Genomic DNA, 14,486 nt, shown 5'->3' on the forward strand with positions numbered 1-14,486 from the left:
CCCCCCCCCCCCTCCTTCTGTGCTCGTTGTTTCCTTCAAAGAACTCTTAGCAAGGAGCTTTGAGGAGCAATAGCTTTGAGAGCCATGGCAAAAGCTGTTTTGACTTTTCCACAACACAGCAAATTCGTTCATATAACCAGTGATTCTGTTCTTTATTATAATTTATGCTCATTTGTCCAAGAAGATGGCTCTTTTTAAATTTTATTTTACTTTTGACTTTAATTTTACTTACCTAATTTGGCATCTGTCTCAGATTACCATGGGTAACTTCCAGATGAAAGAGTGCAGGCAGTGAAAACAAATCCCTGGTAATCTGCGCTGAATTAGAGAGACAAGAAGGAGTCACACCTGGAGAGACGTCGCGGTGCATGTGTAATCAGGGGGGGCTCAAGGTTAGGAGCAGACTTTGAAAATGTGACTGATGGCAGGGCAAGGCTTCGGCACAAACTATTTGTGTTGCCTTTGCATATGCATAAATCACATCTATAAGCTGTCCTCCTTCCTGTGCGCTTCTCCTCTCTATGGGTGGGAAAGGAACGATATAAACAATAACCTGCAAGATGTCGGCAGGATAAACTGTAATCCTTTTAAATGATGACAAAATATTAGGATAATTGCAGAGCTGGGAGTAGACATTCACATCTGTGCACGTGTAGCTATGCTGGCTATTCAGTAATGCAGTAGTGCCACACGGGTTACATTTCTGCTGGGTCTACCACAGGGATCCGTAGTCGTGTAACTGCGCAACGTGGGGCAATGACTTTTTTAAAGGGCTTGATCTTTTCCTGCTTTAGAAGTGCATCCAATATGAAACCGTGTGGGTCTAAATCATGTTTCATGCTTACTAGATATTAAGAATGCACAGGAAGAGGTGATATTGTAAGATAAGGCAGGTAAAGAATCAATCCCAGCGATGGCACTGTGGACAGTAGGATGGTGAAAGTCAGAGTGGTTCTTTCTGTGGAAGGAATATCTCAGATGTAATAATTCTGTAGAGCTGGGAAATAAAGATATTCAGGTTTGCTAAGAACAGTTTTATCTTTGTAGAAAATATAGCATATTTCTGTCTTCGTATAAGACAGTTTTAAAAGTAATTTAATATGTCCAATTAAAATTTAGATGTGGAAATTAGCTTATCAGCATTTAAATAGTAGAGAGAACTACATAAAAAGTGGGTGATATGGATTCTCTCCCTGAGGCTGTCTTACTTGCCTCTTAAACCATTGAAACGGTGAAGTTACACTTGAAGCTTATGAAACAGTCTTTGAAACTTATTACAGCGATCAATAATTATCACCTGAATTGCACCGTTTCCAGCGGCAGCTCCGTACTCCCCACTGAAATCCCCACTCGGGTTGTATCAGCCTGCAGGGAGCTTTGGTCTTTCAAATCATCTTCAGCTCCTTTAGCTCCTCCAAATGCAGGGTTGTTTTCCTAAATTCATTATTTCCTCCCTCCCAAGCTTCCCAACACACATTTCTGCAGCCCCTTCAATCCAAGGCACTGCAGTCCTAGAGCAGCCATTTGTCGGTGATCAGATTTAGCCTTCATTTTGTTTTTTCCAGCCAAGAAATATCCTTTCATCTTTTTTAGCTGGCGAATCCTCTTGTGCTGCATGAACATCAGAGAATAAAACCTGCTATTTGTTTTTTTTCCTAAAAAATACAAATTACAATGATGGTTTCCATGTTCAGAATGAGATCCAACTGTTTGCATCACAGCTCCAACTCCGTGTGTGTGAGCAAGCATGTTGTTGGCTTTTTCCATAGTCTTTGATAAGACAGCAGGGGTTGATTTATTTTCTTTTAAGCCTTAAAAACTATTTCCTAGCAAGAGATGTAACTTGACTCGGTACTTTGTCCTTCTCCCGTGCCTTTTGTGAGTGTGCATGTTTCGGATCACTATGTTTGTAAGCTCACACACTCTTGGTCTGACTCAGAAAGAAACAAAACTCCTCCACTCATGCCAAAGCCAAGTGACTGTAAATCAGTACGGAGGTTCCTGGCAGCAACAATAAGTGCTACGTCCTGGAATGTAAAGGTTACTCATCTTGACTACTAATGCATCAAGTTATATCTGCCACAGCTATTCTCAGTATGATGCAGGCATCAGTTAAATGAATTCGAACCCGCCGTTTGCAGACAAGGCAAAGCAGTTCCCAGAGTCCATGGGCAGTATTCAAATCCTCCCAGAGCAGAAGGGAAATGCAGGCAGGTGCTAAAGCGTGTATTTACAATGCAGGGAAAGTGAAATTTGTGGGAAATCCTGCATCCACGGGTGCAAGAGTTGCTGTTAGGACATTGAAAACAGGAAGCACATGAGCATCGCTGGATAATATCTTTGCTATTTCTTTGACCTTATGAGAATTTTAAAGCAGATACACTTGTAATATATAACCTTGAGGGTTATCTGGCTGTTTATTGGTTACAGCAAGCTGCTTTTATTTCTTGTATATTCTGAAGTGACACGGAATAACAGCGATGAATAACATCCATTAGATCTGATAAGGGGAGGGACTGCGGTCTCCAGGGAACGCACAGGCACGTGCTTCTGCTTAAACTCTGGGGCAGATCTCCTGAGCCCTCCACATTTATGCATTACCTTTGGCTCCAGGCAGCATGGCTCAGTGTCAGGGAATCCCCGCAAAGAATTAGCCACATGTGTAAATGGTTTCCTGAACCGGGACCTACGGAACCACCGAGTCCCTTGAAGTCCATGTAACTGCCCCAGTATTAAAGCGGAACAAATAAGAGACTGCGGACACATCTAGGTGGGAAGTTGATTATGTGTCATGTAGTTTTTAACATCCCTAATCCGGACGTCGTTAATTGTTTTCATGTTAAGGTTTCTTTCTCCACAAAGGGTGCAATGGGGTGTGCTTATTTATAGTCAGAACAAATGGTCTGAGCACATCTGGAAATTTAGAAGGTGCTTTCAGTCTTCTGCCCTCTCTTCCTTTCATCATACTCCCATGACTACACTATAAGGCCTAATAGTTATTTTTATACAATGTTTGTTCCTAGTTTTTGAAGTCCTTGGTGAGCTTTAATGAACTTAGCTGTGTGATCCCTCCAAGAGACAAGTAAATATATGCAATTTCCCCTTTGCACTCAGCCTAGAAATTAGATCTTGAGAGGTGTAAGAAGTGCTGATATCACTGGTGCTCAGGCTGTATTGCCGTGAGCCTCAGCTCTGGTATCATCCCTCACCCTGCTTTGGAAGCGGATCTGCAGCAAATCTCTAGTGAAAGCCTTATACCGTGGGTTTGGGAGCTGGGATATCATCTTAATGCTGGTCACCTTTGTGTGTTTACTCCTATGGTTTCATTTAACATCACCCACATCATTAGTCTGACCAGGCTGGATTTAGGTTTGGTTTGTTTTCTTTTTCCTTTCCATTAATTTTTATGACAGCAGCATTCATGCATTCTTCCCCTAGGGGAAAAAAAAAGGAAAATAAAAATGTGATGGAACTAAGGAGAACCCATGTATGTTTTAAACAACAACAAAAAAAAACCTTATATTTATATCTCAGGAAAAAAAATTACCTTCATTTAAAGGAATATCATTACCTAAGAGTAATTAAATTACTTTAATGTTCCAAGAACCCTGTGTGTATAACAGGCCTATATGTGTATATTTATATGCACACACAGGTTTTCTCTGTATAAAAACCAAGAAGCCAAACGCTAATATTTGTTTGCGCGCATCTATTGCACATATGTTATGCATAGCTTAGATAATATAGGGCATGTGTTTACACATGCACACACAGAGGTTTGGGCTCTAATACCTTTTTATCTATAAGATCATGTAACACGAAGGCAATTAACAGATTTATGAAATAAAATATGACAAGACTGATCTTGCAGGAAATTCCTCCAGGAAATCCCCACTTGGTATGAAGGAGAAGCCTAGCCTAGAGGACTCATCTGGTTCTTGGGCAGGAACTGCAACTCACTTTGACCTTGTTGTGGTGCAACTATCAAGCTAGCCGGCTGATTTAAACACAATCACAGGTGGTGCATAGCTCAGATTTAGAATCAACAAGCATGAATCAGAGCACTTACGAATGTGAGCTCTTCCAAATTTATACCCCTGGTCTTTCCAGGAGCCGAAGCCTGTGCAGGGGATGGTATCGTTTGTTGTGTTTATTTTTTGTACTCGTTGCACACCTTCAAAGCACAAGTTGTGCTGTACGACAGAGGTACATTCGTGTGATGAGCTGAAGAGTCTGATGAAGCTGAAGTGATCCTCTACGGAAGCAGGGAAAATTGAGGGAGCTTCTCATAGTTTTTTTGAGTTATATTTGGTTCTTTCTAATAAAAACTGGAGTTAGATGCGTGCTTCTAAAGTTAACATTTCTGTCTCTGCTTAATCGGCTCTCTCATCTCCCCTTCCTTAACATGATTGATTGCTGTGTTCTGAAAACAGCGACAGAGCTCTTTGGCAGCTTGAGATTTTGAATTGTGCTGTAGTGGCAGGAACAGTTGGCAAGGGTTTCTGAAAGGTTAATCCACTGAGGATTTATGGGTTTGTGTTGGAGAGAGAGAGCAAACATTATTTGTGTTGTCATGCTATAAAACTATAATCTGACATTGATGGTTATTTTGATTTTGCTTATATTTCAATGAATGGGAATTACATAATAGCAACTTTCCTATGCAGATCTTAAAGTGGCTTAGAAAATACAGTGAAACCCTTTCTGCCAGGGGAAAGGAGGCAAGAGAAGCTCTCAAGGTCGAACAGCAAGCAGAGGGTGGAAGCTGTGTGCCAGGTTTCGACGTCCATTGCACTGCTCTCTGATGCACGCTTCCAGCTTTCTCTGCCCCCTCTTCCAAGCCATTAAATATTATTTCACCTGGCCAAAACCAGGGAAACCCACTTCAAATACGTTTTCTTCCTTTGGTCTCTACATGTTTATTAACATGGCTTCGTTCAGTCATCCCATTTTTAAAAGGCCCGATATGTTTCACACTGTACATATTATTTCCTTTATTTAAATCCCGTATCTTGTGTTGCAGACCTCAAGCTTCGGGAAAGTGGGGGTCAAAGTCAGGAGGTTTTTCAGCAGGTGCTGTGATACTAGAAAAAAAAAGAAACAAGCACCTTAATACAAGGGAATTGTTTTCCACATCATTATCACTTAATAGAATTCTTTGCAATAGCGTATCACCAGTACCAGGAGCATGAGTCAACACAGAATTGGATATTTAGGTAAATATCAAAAATATATGGAGTTAACAGAACTCTAAACAAATTTAAGTGTCCAGGATGCTGTGGACAATGACTGCTGATCAGTGAACCAGGAAGCCTCTAACCATATGTCATAATTATTGTATTTTTAACACATCACCGAACAAAGTAGGTGGGTGTTCTGTCCACAGTGTGTGTCAGACAAAAAAAGAATTCCAAAAAATAAGCGAGAAGTCAGAGATGTCAAGGAAAAAGAGAGGAAGAGAGATTGGGCAGAAATTAATTTTCTTTGATAATAAAGAAGTTCCCTTCAAACTTTGGTCTGAAGTCTGGGCTAGTTCTTACTTAGTTTGAACCAGTTTGCTTATTTCTAATTAAGATCATTACTTGGCCGTAAGGCCAGTGGGGATGTTTTTGCAATCTGTGCTTGAAATTTAAGTTGAATAGCTTGCTTCTGGGAAGAAGGAGGTCAAATACAAGATTCAACAAACCTAAAACAAACACACCTTTGAGAGACCGACTTCCTTCAGCCTTCCCTGCAACACCACAAGGCAATACTCCATTCAGCTACATATTTTTGTTGCTAGTCACGTTTCTTTCTAACTCGAACTCTCCAGACAGTCATCTTCAAATTAGCTGTGATACTAGAGGACTAATATTAGTATGTTAAAGCTTAATATACGTGGTCTGGAGCTGTGAATTGTATACGTATTCCGGCTGTTTCATTTCTACGAGGCTAAACACTATAATCTTCTATGTTCAGCTGGGAAATATTGGACACTTGCTTTACTTTTGACATAATGTGCCATCTATCATGGTAAAGCAAGTTTTTCTAGGTCTCATCTGTTCATCATATACTATCATTTGGTTATCCAGCAGAGTACACGTTGATTCCTTCCTCGTACTTCAGAAGCAAAGTGTTTATTGTCTTGTTAAAAGTGGATGTGAAAAGGAACTGCTACGATGGTGAAAGATGATAAGAATTGTTGTATCGTTGACCTGTAAAGAAAATAGAAGAGAATTTTATGGAAAAGCAGTGAGGGGCTGAGGAGGAGCTGGGTGAGAAGTCCATTCCCTTTTTGGCTCTGAGAAAGGAGTTAACAATATTTGGAGAAGTCACTATTAGCATTTGGATATTTGACGGTTACCACAGAAATGCCATATTCTAAGCATATGGAACAATTGCAGCCTACTGGGTTGATATGTTGGCAAACATTGACTTCTTAATGGCAACTGCTGTGCAAGTGACAAAAATGCTTCTGTGCCTTCTGGTGTGAGGAAACTGTTTAAGCAACAGACTCTTGGCATGGCTCAGTGTGTCTATAGGAGCCACTCCTGCACTCGGCAGCAGTGAAGGTGGCTGGGGAGCAAAAAACATCTGCCACCTTGGGTGAAACTCATGATTTCCTCAGCAGGGAGAAACGTGACCTCAGGCTGTTGCAAGAGGTCCACGGCTCGGACTGGAATCCGTATAAAACAACCACAGCGAGCGTAACCCCACACCCACCTGTTTCACTGTGCTGAGTGTGGCATCTAGTGCGTCACTGATTTGCAAGTGCCAAAGTGGTGTCAGTTAGCATTCCAGTGTTGAAACCATCAACCGTTACTTTATTTCTGAGACACGTCTGTTCCTTAAGCTCTTTTGAGCTTTGTCTTCTCTTTCTGTCCAACGTGTTTGTCTCAGGAACGTTAGATTTCGCAGGACTTGTAATAACACGGTGTTTTCCGTGCTTTCTGTAGGTTTGTCTTCACCTTGTCCTCTAAGGGAGAGAAATGAGAAGTGGTATCCTCATTTTTCAGATGGAGAATAGAAGCATAGAAAGACCTAAAAGTCTTGCAGAGCTCAGGGAGGAAAACCATGGTAAAGTAGGTCTAAGTTTCACAAACTTTAAGCTATTCCGGGATTCTAGTTTGTCTTCAGTGTTTGTCAGAAGTGCTTCCTTCCACCTTCACCTCCTCACTTTCTTTACACCCAGCTCATGCTCCAGATGATATTTGCTCGCGTCCATCTGGCTATATCAAACCAAAGGATGTTGTGGATTGCAAAAATTGTTGTGGATGTTGTGGATGTCACTTTTTCCAGCTAACCTCAAGAGAACTGTCCTAGAACTACATATGGCTTTAAATTATTCATACCTGAAAAATCACATGACCTGCATGACTGTTTCTTTCTTTATATTAAAAAAAAAAAAAAAAAAAATAATTAATCTAAATGTATGAAAGGACAAGATGGATATCTTTTGTAAAGTGATGGTACTCTCAAGCTGAGATGATTAGCCCCAGAGGAGTCATTTCATATCTGAAAGAGCCATGCCAGTTGTCTTAAACAGAAAGAGCCACACCAGTTGTCTCAAAATAGGTTTGAATGTTCATAAAGGGTACCTTGACCTTTCTAGTTTGGTTATAAGATACACAATGCCCTCTAGTTCTTATTCGTGGTAGTATCATCATTTTAAAAGTAAAACTCTAACAAGTATAGCTACAGTAAAATCTGTAGAGTCCATATTGGATTGCAGTTATTTAGAGGTCATTTATTTTGATTTAGTTGAAATTATTTTTGAGAGGCTGGATGCATCAATTAAAAATTGGAAGTTGCGATAATCCTTCTCTGCATTTAAAACTCAGGTAGACTGAACTCTTGACCTCATTGTTTCCTGCCTCCATACAGCTTAGAGATGCTTGCAACTTAAATTGAAATTGCCCTTCTACATAATTAACTTCTGCCTGCAAAAATTTTGCACCTTTGTCGGGAAGTTCAGTAGCAGAGCTTTAATGTCATGTTGTGGTTTAATCTCAGAGAAGCAATTACTGTTGCTTGGTTACTAGTGCCATGGCTAGCTCATTTTTAAACCAAAACCCAAGCTAATAGCACATAGGTTTAGGTTTAAGCCTTAATAGAAGGTGCAAGTGAGGGTTAAGTCTGATTTACGTGTCTGAACTTTTTTATCTCAGTCTGGGTTTTTTTCTGTTTCGGTACAAGTACAGGAAATATTTTTCAGTGCGCTGCAGTTTGGGTTTGTTTTTTTTTTCTAATATGTCCTTGCAACTTCCAGATATTTTTGTCAGTAGGATGACGTGCTGATAACTACGAGGGTTCCAGAGCTGACCAGAAGACTGAGAGCTCTGAGTTCAAAAACTTGAAGTTTATGAAAACATATGAAGCAGAGTTCATGGAAAAGAGAGCTGATAACCTTGTGGGCAGAGACTGGTGGTTTCAAAATCCTGACAGTAGTAACCGACTCGGTTTTGGCAAAGTGAATGGATTTCAAAAGCTTTGTAATGTGGATTTCAGCAACAGCGACAGAGGATCTGCTGGTCTTGTACTGGAACAAAGGGAGCATCCCACTGATTTCATTGGAAATGTTGGCTAAGGACTAGATGCTAAATATTGTAATACTTAGTCTTAATGAAGCTAATGTTAATTTCTTGGCTTGAAGGGTCACCTAAAAGGATTCAGATTTGTTCGTACATAAATAGAAGGACATTGAGATAGCCAGAGTGCATTTGACTCAAAAGATATTTTGTGTAGACACTCTTCCCTTCAAATAGAAATCCTCAGTAGTTCAGATCCTGAACTGAAACTTGAACAGCAAATAGACATACCGGGAAACTTCTATCGCTGGTTCTGAGTGGAGCATGAAATTGAGGTAGACAACCACAGTCATTCTAAGCCACGTTCATTAATTCATCTTCAACACCCATTTCACGTGCAGTGTGTTGTACACTTGTCAGCTTTCCCTTCTGTAAGTGAATAGGTTAACTGGGCCTTTGCTGTTTAGCTGGTTGTAAGTCTCCCTGTCTTTAGGTAGAAAACTCACGAATGCTGCAGATTTATAACCGAAGTTATTCCAGTATGCTGAAACTGTAAATTATGCCTCACTTCGCAGCCTCTCCTCTTGCGCAGAAGACAATTTTAATACTAAGGGAATAAAGTGTTTCTCTCATGAATAAGGATATAATAAGACCATCAGTAAACTAAGGAAAAACACAAGCTCTGAGCATGGTGCGTGTGATGAACAAGGCTTGAAGAGAGCAAATTCAGGCTTATTGCTGAATCTGAAGATGAATGACATCCTTATGCTCGCCACTGTAGAAAGAACTTTAAACTTCTCTTAAAGCTGAAATGCTAACCATGATATTTTTCCCCTGCTATAGATTTTCTGGTGGTTTTTTGTTGTTTTTTTGGTTTTTTCCCCAGTTGCAGTTATCAGGGTATTTAAACTCTTGCATGGATTTGCAGATCCTTGTAAACAGAAATGTTTTAAGGTTAGACTTTGTCTTCTGGTTCCTTCAAAGGCTGGATTTGAGAGTGTAAAGCTGGGACCCCAGTACTGTACCAGGGATATACATCCATTGCTGATCGATACGTGATTATTAGAAGCTTCTTACATACAGTATTACATGTATCCACATGCTGAAAATTTGTATTGTAAATGAAAAGGGTGGACTTATAGGGCAATTTCCCTGCAAGCTTCTCTGCAGAAAGTTTGTACAGTCAGTTGACTGTCTTAATTGTCCAGAAATATGCTGTCCTTAAAAACCACTGCATTGAAAATACCCCGAAACCCAGAATAGTTGGGAAATGTGGGAGGACATAGGGTTGAGTAACTGGCCCGAAGCTCTTCTTTAGGAGGCATCCCTCTCTCAGGATATGGGTTTGTATTTGTCTGGAAAAATGATTGATTTCATTATTGTTTTCCTGTTACCCATACAAATGAGCTTTTAGTGCAGGTCTGTGCAATTAAAAAAAAAAAATAAACAAACAAAAAACCCCCAGACCTGACACGATGGCTAAACACTCAAGAGCTCTAGCTTGAAGATGTAACTTAGATCTGCAAAAATCAGCTGGAAAGTCTTTTAGAGGAGGCGACTTGCGAGGGTGTCGCTCCGGCCGCGTCCCCTCGCCGTTGAGCAGACGCTGAACGCAGAGAGCCAGCAGCGTGCGGTGGCAGCACGTGGTCGACACTGCAGATGCCCACCTGTCCTGGTGCTGGCAACGTGAAATCTACTCCTGTTTTGCCCCCTCCCCCCGACCAGCTGACTGATGATTTAGAGTTGGCATGTGAAGCACCCAGATGTCCAGCTCCAGGAGGAGTCTCTTCAGTAGAATCATCTCCTTGACAACTCATTTTTCTTTGTCTGTTTCTTGGCTTTGTAGCAGGGACCTGCCTGTGTGTCTGGTGTGGGGTTTGACTGCTGCAACTCTGCTTGATCCTCCTTGATGTATTTTATTTTCCCTTAGGTTTGTTAGAGGTGCTGTTGCCTACAGTGTAGGTCCTGGGGAGGAAGGCGCGGGTTATGAATCATGTACCTGAAGTGAGGAGAAAGATGTTCTCCTTTCCAGAATATTTTTTTTTTTTTTAATGTGAATATCTATAGAAACACCTATACTGCCACACATGGAGTAGGTGAAATGTGGAAAAGTAACCTTGTTATCCCTGTGTCTATAAAACACAAGAGTTTTATAGCACCGCAACACCAGGTACCCGACAGCAACGGATTCATCCAGGTGAGCAGAGAGTCCAGTTATCCTGCCCCGCACAGGAGGACCCTGGGACAGTATGTGGAGGCAGGCAGGTCGAAGTGGTGGTACCTCCAGAGGGCTTTACTCTCTGAGGTGGGTTCTTGGTACTTTTCCCGAACAATACAAGTGGTTGCATTTTGTCTCAAACTGTTCACCTGAAGCTACTAATTGCATTTAGAAATTGTCATTCCAGGTGACGTTGTGTCCTGATTGTTAAGGAATTATCTCTCTCTCTGAAATTATAGCAATCATTGTACTTTCCTCAGTCAGTAACTGTGCTTTTAATCTTCATTCTTTAGAGAACACGATCTGCACATTTACCCCTCCCATGTACTCAACTTTGTGTGACAGTCCTACCTTACTCTGCCTACCTCTGTGTGAAAGCACTTTGGGTCCAACGGCGTTGGTGGGATATTGCATTCATTTCTGTGTTGCAGTGATAATTTGTATTTTGGTGCTAATAGGAATTTATCTAGACGTGCTTAAATTTGTAGATACCAATAACAGTGGCAGTCTTTTCAATGAAAGAAAAATAAACTCCTTCAAAGGCACGCCATATCTAGGAAAATAGAACAGCTCACTGAAAGCCTAATCTTATACTTTCTATCCTGAACCCAAAAAAGACAGTTTTTGGGGGTTTTTTTTGGGGGGGGAGGGGGGAAGGTCAGGCTGCCCTTCAGGTCATGGCATGCTTCTGTCTTACTGCCTTGTTCTAGCTCATCTTTCTCTTATTGCTCCTTAGGCATCTCCTAAAGATGCACTTGGTATGCTTAAGTGTCAGGGTGGCCTGTTTAGACAGAAGGTAACCTAACAAGGGAGCGCTCTCATATATTATTCCTTGTCAACACCGACACTGAGAAAGATTATTTACGAATTTGTGATATACAATTATGATACATCCAACCTGTGATGGATTGTGCCAGTCAGACTAGTATGCTGTGTCCTTGAGACTGAACCGTCTCCTTGCCTTGCTAATCATTTTGACTGCTTGTCTCTAAGCTTAACTGATTTGAATTCAGGTTATTTTTTTGAATCAGACAGCTAAATCCCCAGAAACAGTGGAAAGCATAAAAGTCTTTCTAATAGTCCTATAATACCAAAGTGATGCAGTTTCCACACTTCTAAATTCAGTTGGAAATTTATGTCCAATTGGTAAAACCACACGCTAGCTCTTCTCTCTGGGCAGTCTTTGAAGCCTTCCCCTTCTCTCCTTACACTGAATGTCTCCCGCTTTCAGCAGGACTTCAGGAGTGTGGGGTTCCTACTTAATACCTAGACGACTTATAATGCTCTTGCATTGCCTACGAATTACCCCTTTTTGTTGCTTTGGCACAATGTGTAATCATGTAAGTAAGCTGGTAAACCGTTACACGCTCCCGAAGCCTCTGCTGTGCCTCCTCGGGGAGGGACCCGTGCTGAAGCACCACGGGCACGGGCACGGTGCGTGTTTTCTGCTGTGTCTTGTGCAGCTCCAGGGGCACAAGGCAACACTCTTTTGGGAAGTGTAATTCTGCAGAGGGGCCTGAGGAATTACACAGTCCTGTAGAAACAAACATATTTCTCCTGGCACCAGCAGAAAGCAGATGTTAACCTGATCAATTATCGATGAGGCAGAAGGACAATATGCAAATTGTAATAGACTACAAGCATCATCTTGTATGTGGTGAAAAACAGAAAAGGAGAGGGAGCTTTGGTATATGAAACAAATAAAAACTGTACAGGCATATGAAGCGCTCTGTATTTCAGGATATATTTCTGCAAAACAGCAAATGAGCCACATTCACTATTAGAACTGAAATGCGTTTTGCTGGCTTTACCCAGCCCACTAATTGCCCATGAAAATTCGGGTCTGGTATTTGACACATTAATTACTCAAAACACATTTACACTAGGGTTAGCAGAAAGGGACAAAGAGAAAATGTAACTGAGAGAATAAAAAGCTGGAAAGCGAGGGGAGGAGGATTTTAAGACAAGTCTTTTGATGCATCAATCACACGATATTCTCCAGGGTCAAATGCTGACCGCTGTAACACATTGTGGAAGTGAGCAAATGCCCGTTAGCTAGACCAAAACAGAGTCAGGAATGGCAGCTACCCATCAGCCATGGTCACTGATAGATCCACCCACACCACATGTGCAAAAGTTTTTTGTTAGATTAGGAGGTGGAAACATCTCGGGGCAGGGGGAGCCCTTCAGGAAGTTCCCGCTCAGCCACCGCGTTTATCTAGGGCTGCAAGGAATAGCCGATGTCATGGCAAGTTTGGGCTTCTCCGTGATCATTCAGTGTCCCTGACCGTCCCCTGCAGAGTTGTGTCTTGGTAATATTGACTTTTTTTAACGGGATCGTTAGTATCAATGCATTGCCTACGACCGATTTATTATCACATCCTAACTCTTCTAATCCTAACTGGTGGAGAAACTGGGTGGTAAATCTGGAAGAAAGAGAACATGAACGATGTGTTGGTGATTACACCTCGTTACAGAACCGATGTCATTTACGTAGGGGTAAATAAGAGCTTTCAGGAAATTTGGTCTTCGTGAAGCCTCTGAGGAATAAAAATGATTTTTTTTCTTTTTCCTCCCAGATGCCATTGATTGTGGTGTAAAGATTATTTATATTGTGTGCCAGAAAGGAGGGAGGGAGGTTGTTTGCTGTGAGGAGAATTAAGGCATGAGTTACTATTGAAATTAGTACTCTTTATCGACTCGATCCAGTCATCTCCAATCATTACAGTTTTACATAAATGTTAAACTACCTTAAAACTTTCATTTCCCCTTTAAAACTAAATTACTTTTGTGTTTTCTCTAGCAGTAGTGCCACCCTAAGGCAAGCGAGTTACAGTAGAGCAAACATATAAACAACAATCAAGGCATAATTACTAAATGGGAATAACACTTTCTAATGCTGCTTCCCCCAACCTAGCTCTGTGTACTGTAATAGAAACTCTCTCCTGCTATTTGCAATCGAGTTCCTCAAGCAGATGTCGGATATGCTTGAGCAGTTTGGGATTGTCTGGTTCACTGATTGTGCAGTTCAATCCAAAGCTCTTTTATTCTTTCTCTTAAATTAAGAAAAATCCTTTTTAGGGATAGATAGGAAACTCTGAATAAAATAATAAAACACATGCATATTTCTTCTATTATCTGTAGCTTTTACTGACAGTTGAAATCTTATTTTGGATTCCAAGATTCACTTCCCTCATTTTCCTACTATTGCCTAATGCTTCCATCTCAGTCATGAGCATTAATCTGAATTATGATGTGCTTTTTATGGAATGACACAACCAAAACCATCTTGGGCAAGAAAGACTATGGCACCCTAAACTCTGCTTTGCAAAATAAGAATTTTGCTTCAGTTTCAGAGAGCTTTTCAAAATCTGTGTTGCGTATCCCATTAGAGCGTAGGTTCTGAATTTTGGGGATTTATTCATCACAAATCGCCCCGTTCCTGTTCATCTTTTGATATTTGTCCTTAGAAAGAATTCACACTGCAAAATTTGAAAAACTCAGAAAGCTGCAGTGAGGGATCACGGATGATGTGAGCTTTCAGGTACCTGTAGATACCGTAGGCTCACAGACGTTCTCTCTGGAGATATATTGGGTTAAACTTTTATTGCTAAATTCAAAAACTGTCATTACTGTAAAGTATTGAAATGAATACTTTTATTCCCATTTATTTCTGTTGTTATAGTAGCTTAAAGCCCTAGTCAAACACCAGCTTACCATTTGGCAAGACGTGGGGGGGAAAAAAAAAAAAAAAAAAAAAA

Source organism: Athene cunicularia (genome assembly GCF_003259725.1).
Source record: "Athene cunicularia isolate RWA chromosome 14 unlocalized genomic scaffold, athCun1 chr14_part1, whole genome shotgun sequence".
Taxonomy (NCBI): Eukaryota; Metazoa; Chordata; class Aves; order Strigiformes; family Strigidae; genus Athene; species Athene cunicularia.